Raw genomic sequence first — 11,584 nt, 5'->3', positions numbered from 1 at the left:
CTTTTGAAGTGTTAGTGGGCTGATTGACCCTTTTGTGGGAAGAAGCATGGTGATGTCGGAAGAAAGAAGTGATGAACCCTTGAAGAGCATGCATGGCTTGGAGATGAAATTCTAGATTACCATGCCATGTCAACCTTGGGCATGCGGCTTTGCTTTGATCTTTTGGGCATCTCTACCTCGCTTGATTAGCACAGTTGTAGGTAATTTTTGTGCCTTGGAGGGAGATGTGGATCTTGATCTAGTGTGAAAATCTCTGTGCATGGATCTGAAGGTTACACAACCACAATTTGGATGCCCGTGTGATTGGGCCAAGATGGATAATTCTTTAGTGGATATTTTCACAAAGGCCTAACCTGTCATGCACGGAGGGAAGGCTAATAGTCCTTGTGAGTATACACCAAAACTGCGATTGATAAGTGGAAAGAGGGTTGGACTTAAGAAGAACATGACTCAATAAAGAAGAAAAAACAATAAAACCAAATTGAAGGCAAGGATGCAAAGTGTTGGCATAGTGTATGAATGGGAGCCGATGTGAGTTTCTAGATCAAGGTGCAATTAAGACCATTGGTACGATCGACAAGAGACATGGGTGCATGGATGGACCACATGATCGGATGGACTGCCATGGTTGGATAGATATGATGTATGTGAAGAGCGGTTCAATGCAAGTTGCAAGGGTTTGTTACTAAAAGTGGAAGCTAATTTGGTTTTGGCAGTGACGATTTTCTTTTGAACTTGTGCATTCTTTAGCTTTTGGACTTGCGTGTTATTTAACATTTGCATTGCAACAAGTAAACCCAATTGTGTACTAGCTCTACCCTCGGTGGTGGGGAAGAACTCTACCCTACTTACAATGAGAAACCAAAATAAGTAGTAAAAAGAGGGTTTAGAAATTTATTGCACTTATGAGTTTGTTGATGCTAGTGATGGACCGTTTTGTTGGTTGTGTTGAATAGTGGGGACAAGTTGGCCATGATCACAAATTATCTCGTTGGGCTAGAGAGGATTGATGGAACGAATTTCCCTACTTCCGCTTTGCCATCTCCATTTTTTTGGGCTTCTTCTTGATTGCTTTTATCGAACTACCGATTGGTTCTTGGGCTTTTGTCAGCTTTGTTTGCTTTGTTTGCTTTGTTGGGCTTTTGTCGGCTTTGTTTGCTTTGTTGGTTCAAAAAAAAAAGAGATGGCGAAGCAAAAGGAAGAAATTCTTTCCATCAATCCTCTCTAGCCCAATGAGACAATCTGTGATGATCATGGCCAAACTGTCTATCCGACACAACCAACAAAATGGTATGTCACTAGCATCAACAAACTCGTAATAAGTGCAATAAATTTCTAAACCCTCCTTTTACTGGTTATTTTGGCTTCTCGTTGTAAGTAGGGTAGAGTGCTCCCCCATGAAGGAGGGTAGTAAGTGTGATAAATTTATAAACTCTCTTTTTATTGCTTATTTTTGGTTGCTCATTGTAATAAGTAGGGTAGGGATCTTCCCCACCATGGACGATGGAGCTAGTACACAGTTGGGTTTACTTGCAGTGCAAATGCTAAATAACATACAAGTCCAAAACCTAAATACCGCGCAAGTTCAAAAGAAAACTATTAAGTCCAAAACCAAATTAGCTTCCTGTTTTACCAATAAACCTTGGCAACTTGCATTGAACTTCTCTTCACACACATCATATCCGTCCAACCATGGTAGTATGTCTGATCATGTGGTCCATCCATGCACCCATATCTCCTACCAACTGTACCCAGTGGTCTTAATCACACCTTGATCTAGACACTAACATCAGATCCCATCCATACATAGACTTTATGCAACACTTTGCATCCTTGCCTTCAATCTAGTTTTCTTGTTTTGTCTTCTTTATTGAGTTCTATTCTTACTACTAAGTCTCACCCTCTTTCCACCTATAAATCGCAATTTCGGTGTATCGGCACTCACAAGGATTATTAGCCTTCCCTCCGTCGTGCATGACATGTAAGGCTTTTGTGAAGATGTCCACCACTAGATAATTCTCCATCTTGGCCCAATCACATGGGCATCCAAATTGTGGCGTGTGTAACCTTTAGATCCATGCGCGGAGATTTTCACACTAGATGAGGATCCACATCTCCCTCCAAGGAACAAAAATTACCTACAACCGTGCTAATCAAGCAAGGTAGAGATGCCCAAAAGGTCAAAGCAAAGCCGTATGCCCAAGGTTGACATGGTTTTGTAAACTAAAAGTTCATCCCCAAGACACACATGCTCTTCAAGGCTTCATCGCTTCTTTCTTCCGACATCACCATGCTTCTTCACACAAAAGGGTTAATCAACCCATTAGCCACACCAACACTTCAAAAGAGGCTCAAGGATTATGCAAATCCATTTGGCCATGTTCACCATCAAGCAACCCATAGCTTGACGTTAACTAGACTCAATTCACTAAGAGCCTACAAAGGGTACAACCAACCCGTTGTGACTCAAGTGCATGCTATATAGGTTATCTTAATCTATTCTATTTTAATGGACAACCTAACCTCGTTCACAACTACCTTCTTGGCATGCCTTCTTATACATCAACACTCAATCTCCTATCCTAAAACATGTGTAAAAGTCAAAGAAAGCAATTTGTTGGAGTTTTCATAAAAAATAGCTTCTACATGAGCGCCCACCTTTCCTATGCCCATATATGCCACCTATAGTAGTATACACATAGGCTCTATATTTACTAGACACGTCTAGTATCGACAATCTCAAGCACTTGCACTAAGCTTCATTGTTGAAAACGATCGTCTAGGTACATTGTCAAAAATGATGGTCTAGGTACATTTCTATATGGGGGGACACTATGGCGGGTGGGGGCACGCTTGGTGCCTTGTACATGACCCATCGCCTTGAACCTCCTTAAATTAGTAGGAATCTCTTGTAGCCTCTTCTTTGGACACACAAATCATTGCTCCACATTGCCTCTATCCTCTATGCTCGATAATTCCAATTCAACACAAGTTCCATTATAATTGTGGGCAAACTCCATTACCACACATTGCCTCTATCAAATATGCTCGATAACGCCACTTTAACCAAGCAAGAGACTGGCTCCATTACAACTGTGGGAAAAGTGCATTACCACACATTAGTAGAGTCGCAACCTAGACTTTCCAATGAAAGGGATGTCGAGTAAATGTCAAGCAAAGCAATGAAGGGAGTTGAAGAAAGTAGTTGATTAGGATAAATCTAAATCCCTCCTTAAAATGTGGTGAATCTTGCACACAAGCAACCTTAGCCATGTGTAATGGCACACAATCCCTAGCACCAACACAAAAATTCTATTAACCCATTCATACAAGTGCACAAATGTCTTTTTTGAGATTTGCAATCACTCACTATATAAGTAGCTACTCTATTGAGGTGTGCTAAGCAAAGCCGAAGTCAACACATTGAACATGTTCATTCCTTTCTCTCCTACTACTACTTATTAGGAAGACTAGCACCAAATTTGAGGGGGGTTTTAACACAAGATTTCCCTCCTCCTTAATTTCACTCTTGTTCCCATTCCTACCTACTCTGACTAATGGCTAATATATCATCCTAGAGTCTCTCGATATGCAATGCTAATAGGAGTCTAGCATTAAAATTTCATAGACTTGCTATTCTCTTGCCTTGCAAAGGATCAGTAAATAGGATTCAAATTTCATAGACTTGCTATTCTCTTGTCTTGCAAAGGATCGGTTTGAATATGAAAGATATGGGTGCAAATGTGAGTGTGAATGCCAGGTGTTTGTGAGTGCAAGCGTGAGTGGGTTGGTGTAAGTGTAAGCAAAAGTGCAAGTGCAAGTGTCAGTGTGAGCACAAGTGCTAGTTCCGATGCCGATGCCAATGCCAATTGGGAAGTGGTTATGAGTGTGAATACAAAGTGGTGGAAAGTGCAAGCGAGAGCACAAGTGGGAGCTCAAGTATGAGCTTGGTTGTTACAAGGGTGAGTGCGAGTTAGTTGCAAGTGTGAGTGTTAGTGCAAGCATGAGTGCAAGTTTGGGTGTATAGTGAGAAGTTCATTAACAAGCACATTGACACAAGAACCTCCATCAAAACTGATAAGATATTAACCAAAGCTTTCAATGTAAATTCACAAAATCTATTGCCCTTGCCATGAAAATCTCATCATGGTTTGGCAAGAGTTTTCAATCCCTTTCTCATTGACACTAATCATACTAGTTTCAAGGATATCTTGGAAGATATGGACATAGGCTCAATGTCTACTCACCTGCCACCCTTGTATATGTTGAGATTCAAGCTCAATGTCAGCTTGTGCCATTCGCACTATGTGCTGGCATGTTAGGTAGTAACATGTGTGAGACATAAATGACCATGTCTAGCTGGTCATAGTGTGTGGACATTAGCTAGGGTTAGCTGTGTGTGGACACAACACAAGTAGTGTGTTGTAGATTATGGATTATGGCTTTATGCATTGTGTGTGAAGGGAGATGGCTTCCCTCTATGGTTAGGGTTTGCATAATACATTAGGGTTTGCTCCTGTGTGTGTGTCTCCTCTCCCTCTACCTGTTTTTCATCATGGTATCAGAGCCTAGTGCTCTCTATTAGGGTTTATGAGTGAGTGAGAGAAGAGGGAGAAGAAGGTGTGAAGCTTGTCATTGGAGGTGTGAAGCTTGGAGCACATCGATTTCCATCAAATCTGAGATCTTGGCCTATTGGGTAAGGACTACTAAACATCCTTGAGTGGATTGCAGGTGCAAAAACACAAACAACACCAGATTTGAGCAAAGAGAAATTTCTGTTTTGCAAGCTCTCCATTGAAGCTTGGTGGTGAATGTATGATACAAATAGTTGCAAATCTGACAAAGAATCATGTATCTGGCAAAGGGGAATGTATTGGAAACTCATGTGCAAGCTCTGCATTGAATTTGGAGCAACAAGTTTGGTGCATGTTAGTGAGTGGAAATTCACTGTTTTGAAGCCCTCACAAAAATAGAGAAGTGATGCCCATTGTGGATGCAATTGGAGGTAGTTGTTTGTAAAAATCACTACATTGATGGATTGGTCAAATGCCTAGCTGTGTTGGGCATCTATATGTACCTTCAATTATCACAACAAACCTCTCAAATCACCCCTACAGCAGGCGGCATAGACGGATGTGCAGAAACAAAGCAGTTTTCTCACCATTTTGAAAAGTGGAGGCCAAATTCTACTTGGTTGATTGATTAAATTCAAAACTTGCTTAGCAATTGTGTGTTACACATACTTGAGGAGGTTGATATATGATTGGTTGAAGCAATTATGTATTATGGAGCTGATTATGAGCTGATTAAATAGGCTGTCTATTGTGATTAGTGAAACAGAGGGTGATTAATCGGCTAATTACTCTCTCAACTTAAACAATTAGTCTAATTCCTTTTACATGGAGTTAGTAGACATCAATGCTAAGCTAATTACACGCAGGGATCCCTCCCACTCCACAATAGCGAGTGCAAATGATAGTTCCTTACCCAGCTCTTCTCTTTCTAGGGACGAGGTTAATCGTCAGAAGCATTTTTCCATCGATAGTGGATACTTGTTACATAAAGGGAGAGTATGGGTACCCTCGAACTCAGAAACTAGGCACCAAATACCTTATGAGTGTCATGATAGTCCAAGTGCAGGTCATCCTGGAATTAGGAAGACCTATGCCTCAGTGAGAAGGTAGCCTAGAATTCATAGGGACATCCAAGAATATGTTTTGCATTGTCAAAAATGCCAGGTCAATAAGGCTAAGCGTCTTAAGATAGGTGGGCTGATGGTAAGTGGAAAAGCATCTCTATGGATTTTATTGTACCTACAACTAGCAGAGGCCATGATTTTTGGGTTGTAGTGGACATGTTGACCAAACTGTCTTGGTTTATTCCGACTAAAACCATGGTGAAAACAATAGAGTTAGCTTGGCTTTTCATTGAGAATATCTATTGACTCTATGGGCTACCAACCAATATAGTTAGTGATAGAGATCATAAGTTTAATAGTCACTTCTGGTGAGCAGTGTTCAAAAGGTTAGACACCATGCTCAGTATAAGCATTGTTGCTGACCACCACTTTGACCACCCTCAAAGTGGTGGTCAGTGATAGAGATCATAAGTTTAATAGTCACTTCTGTGGTGAGCAGTGTTCAAAAGGTTGGACACCATGACCATCACTCTGACCACCCTCAGAGGAGTGATGTTCAGATAGAAAGGGTCAACCAAGTACTCGAGGATATGCTAAGGGAATATGTGAATAAATGGCAAACGAATTGGGAAGATTACTTACCAATTTTAGAATTTGCCAATAATAGTGTGAAGCATGTCGCTACAGGCTTTAGTCCTTTTATGCTTATGTAAAGGCCACCATGAGACCTCCATGAGGACTCCTAGAAGAGAATAGGGCAACTCTCCACCAACCGCTGGATATAGAGACCCTAGCCGGCTAACTATAGCCTTGGCTGTCCACACTAGTCCGGACTCCCCTGAACTGCCCGACTCCCCGTAGTCCTACCCTTGTCCTGACACTAACTCTTTAAGAGGTGGTTCACATGCAAGAGTGGAGCTCAAAGATGCCATCTTCGTGGGTCTTATCACCAACATGTGCAGTTTGGGCATCATCACATGTGTCAAAATCTTCAGATTGTAAAACTTATAGCATGCTTGCATCAAATACATTTTCATCAAAGTGTGCACACTGGTACATAAGTCCTTAATTGGATAATTATCGAAGGGCTTATCACATCGGAAAAAAGTTACCACCAAATATTGTGACTAAGAAGGAGCATTAGTCCAAAAATGCGCGAGTAAAAACCTTTGTAAAAGCGGCCAAATGAGCACGCTAATGTATGTGCATGTGAAAAAGAAACATACAACTCATGTAAAAATGCCGCAATCAAATGAGTATGCGAGCATATGTAAGCAAAGCATAATTGGCAAAGAGAAAGAAGCTCTCAAGCAAGTAGGAGCTATCAATCACTATCCCAACCAAAATCATATGTTGTAAAAGCCACCAAATGAGTAGGCAAATTGATATGCAAATGTAAAACACTCAATCATCAGAGAGTAGCCAAAGTAGCACCCTGGGGGAGTGAAAATCAACACCACCATCTCTAAAAGTAACCTCTAAGCTAGAGAGTAACCAAGCCAAAGAGCCTCTTACCCAACCAAGTTAGAAATGAGGGAGGGTGAAAATATATTATAAAAACCTGACATTTAACCACCTTGAGTAGCCGAAAGAGGCAAATGGATTAATCCCACATTAATGTACAAGCCCAAGGGTGTACCTCCTTATATAAAAGGGGGCCATTTCAAGCAATGAAACATATCACTTACACACATCTCAAGCCTCTTTATGAGTACAAGTCTTAATCTTGTAACCTAATTGTGCTTGAGTCTATTACACATACTCATCATCATGAGTTCACTTAGGTATCATCCACCTTAGATTAGTCATGTTGATTGTGTTGTCATTAGAGTAGGATTTGAATCTGATTAGGTAGATGTTTGTCAGTAGGAGAGCTCGATCCATACTTCAACAGAAGGGATAGAAACGGACCATGATGTATGGACAACCTATAACACTTAGAGAAATCCACCTTGTTCTATCTCTAGGAGTTGATTCCTTCTTGTCTAGGGGTATTCTCTTCTTTTGTCTCTATGTCCTTGTGTGCATAAAATCATGCGCACCCGATCTCCTTCTTCCTTTAGTTGATCTTGCATGTCCTCGTCATGTTTGTCCTTGTGTGCATAAAATTATGTGCACCTTATCTTCTTCCTCCTTCAGTTGATCTTGTGCCTCTTGTTGAATTCCTCTACTTCCTTTGAAAGGGTTTGGTTGTTTTTTCTTCATTGCCATGCAAATAGGTTTACAAGCTTGTCAACATTGAGCTATAATTATTGGCAAAATAAGACTCCAAAAATGAGAGTGAAAATAGAGGCTTATACAAGATCTTTTTCTCTATAAGATTTCTAAATTTTGTAACTATTATTTTGAGTGCTCTAAGAGGGCCTACATAATTTGCAAAAACCAAAGAAGAAGAAAAGGCAAAGAATGGTGATTAGAAAACTATATTGAAATTTCCAATTTGGTAATTTATTTCTTTGACTTGAAAGATCATTACGTATATGAAAAGAGTGTGCAAAACATTAATAAATAATAATACACGCTTATTTACAATAATATGTAACAATACATGCTTATTTACGTATGTGAAAAGAGTGTGCAAAACATTAATATATAATATTACACACTTATTTACAATAATATGTAATAATACATTCTCATTTATGTACTTGAAAAGAGTGTGCAAAACATTAATATATAATATTACATGCTCATTTACAATAATATATTGAGGGTTCAAGTCCTAAAACCTCTCAAATTTAAATTATTATAGTCTAGATCTTAAAGGCATTTACATGAAACTTGGGGTGTTTATATAATGCAATGTTTTATCGATAATCTCTTCTCTTATTTGGAAAAATCTCCAAATACGTTTATTTATGACAATGTGGTCAAGATTTCTAAGGGCATTTACATATTTGATTGTAGGGGTCCCGGCTAAATCCCCACACCCACATGTAATTTTAAGATTTTTGTGTAAGCTGTCTAAGGATGCGGTCATAAGGCTTGCTTTGTGAACTCGCTGAGATGATAAGACATGATCCTATTCATAAAGGGCAACTCCAAGTCCACATGTTAGACCGCGTGGCTATTGAAGATCCCACTATAATTGACATCAAAATTGTGTTGAAGGGTTTCGAACCCATGACCCACCTCTTCTAGCTTGACAAACACGAGACGTGCTATTATCATTGGTTACTTTAACTACACATATCTTTTTCTTTCTACTTATCTAAACAAGGGGCCAAATGCTTTGATGTTTTACCATTAATCTAGACGTTCTCCATCATTTGCAAGCTTTTACGCGGAGCCTAAGGGTGGCGCTAGCGTCCCATCTTATTAGGAGTCCTAAAAGGCGTTCTTGATTTTTTGATGGGGGTTTTATAATGAGTCTTTACCTATTTTGAATGTTTTTTATTGGCACAATTTTCAATTAAGCGTCAAAATTTACACTAAAATGTAAAAATCTAGCAAAGTAGCCCTCAGCAAAAATCAAGTTGGGTAAGTTAAACAAATCGCACGTGCGGTTGACGCTCCACATGCGTGTGGAAAGAACCGAACTTTGGATCCACCAAATTAGGGTGGGTTGATTTGAGCGCTTAATGCGTGTGGAAAGAACCCAACTTTGGATCCACCCAATTAGGGTGGGTTGATTTGAGCGCTTAATGTGAGATCATGGAAACCTCCTCATTTCATATTTCACTTTCCCTTGTTTGCAGATCTGCTTTGTTTTAGGGCGACTCTGCTTTTCTTTCTCCAGGTACGCATCTGTTTTCATTCTAATTACTGCCTAATGACGTCTTTTTGCACACTAATTGCTGCCTTTTGTGAGCTAATCCGAGGTGTAATTGGTTAAATTAGTAGCATGAGTAAGCTCGATCGTATTCTGATAATTGGATGCAATTGGGTTGTGTAACAGCACGTCTTGGGCATCAGACCTTATTGAGGTTACTGTCGCTTGTGCACTCTCAGTTGTGACCTTTTCTACCGCCCCGTCTGAAACCACCGTAAGTTGTTGCGCGCTACGGTGTGGTGCTGCAGGAATTTTTAATACAGGAATCCCAACAGTGAGAGAAGAGTTAGAGCTCTCATAAAAAACTTGTGGTTCAGATTGAGTCAGCCATGCAACAGATTCCCAGCGATAATCACCAACAGAGTTTTAAAGAAACATGCCTTTTCTTAGCAGAAAAAAGTATTCACATGCTTTATTTTTGTTTGCCATTTGTTCTTGTTTGTTATGGTCAAGACAGATGACAGACTCAGATGCTGCAGCAGATGACTCCTCAGTAACAAACGATGACTCAAGCATCAAAAACCAACGTCCTTGGATGGAGAAGCTGAAATTCTGGCTCAGTGAGGCATCGGTAGTGGGCATAGCAGTAGGTTATTGTCTCGCAGCATCCTTACTTTCCATCATCAACAAATGGGCAATCATGAAGTTCCCTTTTCCAGGAACTCTGACTGCTCTTCAATACTTTGTCAGTGCTGCAGGAGTGTTCTTCCTTGGAAAGCTGGGCTTTCTTGAGCATGATAAATTGGATCTGAAGGTCATGCTGAAGTTTTTACCTGCTGCCTTCTGTTTCTACCTTTCCATATTCACCAACAGTGAGCTCCTCCTCCATGCAAATGTTGACACTTTCATTGTTTTCCGCTCGGCGGTCCCCATTTTTGTTGCCTTGGGGGAGACATTCTATCTAAAGCAGCCATGGCCTTCCATCAAGACATGGTCATCTTTAGGTGTCATCTTTGCAGGTGCTTTACTCTTTGTCCTAACGGATCGTGAGTTTGCACTGGATGCTTACACATGGGCTCTTGCCTATCTGGCAAGCATGTCCATCGATTTTGTGTATATTAAACACATTGTCATGACCATTGGGCTGAACACATGGGGCCTGGTCCTGTACAACAACTTGGAGGCCCTACTGCTGTTCCCTCTGGAGCTTTTGATCATGGGAGAAGGCTTGCAACTGTCTCATGAGAAATTGAAGCAGTCAATAGACTGGTACTCTTTTGAGGTGTGGCTTCCAGTGGGACTATCTTGCTTATTCGGGCTTGCAATTTCTTTCTTTGGGTTCTCTTGCCGCAGAGGCATTTCTGCCACAGGATTCACTGTTTTGGGTGTGGTGAACAAGCTTCTTACAATCATCATCAACCTTGTTGTTTGGGACAAACATGCATCTTTGGTAGGAACTTTTGGATTGTTGACCTGCATTGGTGGGGGGATACTGTACCAGCAGTCGACCACCAAGCCAAAGGTTGTGCCCGCCACTGTTTCCAGTGACATTGAAGTGGAAGAGCAGTCACTCTTGAAGGATACAAAAGAGAGTCAAAGTAACTAGCTAGCTAACTAGCATCCGACCATTTTTGAACTGTTTATTTTTATGAAGGCTATGGAAGAAGAATCAAATGATAGAAATGTAGTAATACTGTGAATCTTTATTTGCCAATTTTAGTGTCTCTATCTTGCTATTGCTATGGGCAAGCCTTGGAAACTTAACGGCAGGTAGGCCCCCAATTGCTAGTACTACCTCTCAGTCCAGGGAACAGTACTAGTCTGGGTAATCCCAGGGAGATTGATAAATACTTCAATTATAACCGACACTTCTCCATCATGTATGACATGCAAGGTCTTACAATATGTGGGGCGGTGTTATCTACCAGCATGTGGTTGAGGTTGTGTGGTATTATTTTGTGTGATGGGCTTCTTAAGTTTTCCTAATAGTCTCTTATGTGCTACACTGCAACTAGGTAGGTATCATTTATTGAGCATATATTGATACCAAGTTCTACACCCACTATTGGGCACTGATTACATTAGTGAGGATGTCGTAGTATCTAGCCCATACCATGCATGATGGAGTTGATGGTTTATTGTCTTGTGGATGACTACCATGAGGTTATAAATTGCGGCTTCTTATAAGGTGAAGTTAGGCATGTTCTTGGATTCATCTAGGTATATCATTTATT

The 11,584-nt window shown here is 40.5% G+C and overlaps 1 pseudogene across 4 annotated transcripts; it reads left to right on the top strand.

Moving 5' to 3' along the window:
• Positions 1-9,232: 9,232 nt before the first annotated feature.
• On the top strand, positions 9,233-11,226 carry LOC147637669 (GDP-mannose transporter GONST3 pseudogene; annotated as a pseudogene). 4 transcript variants are annotated; one of them, XR_015266063.1, is made up of 3 exons: positions 9,265-9,377; positions 9,535-9,624; positions 9,864-11,226. The product of XR_015266063.1 is annotated as a GDP-mannose transporter GONST3 pseudogene, transcript variant X4 (transcript). The 4 variants fall into 4 exon arrangements; XR_015266061.1 differs by having other exon boundaries at positions 9,269-9,377; positions 9,868-11,226; XR_015266062.1 differs by lacking the exon at positions 9,535-9,624 and having other exon boundaries at positions 9,233-9,377; positions 9,868-11,226.
• The last annotated feature ends 358 nt before the right edge of the window (positions 11,227-11,584 follow it).

This window comes from Cibotium barometz, chromosome 6, assembly GCF_041138505.1.
Source record: "Cibotium barometz isolate CiBa-2024 chromosome 6, ASM4113850v1, whole genome shotgun sequence".
In the NCBI taxonomy this organism is placed as follows: domain Eukaryota; kingdom Viridiplantae; phylum Streptophyta; class Polypodiopsida; order Cyatheales; family Cibotiaceae; genus Cibotium; species Cibotium barometz.
Note: the sequence above shows the minus strand (reverse complement) of the source record. Positions and strands in the feature narration are given on the sequence as shown.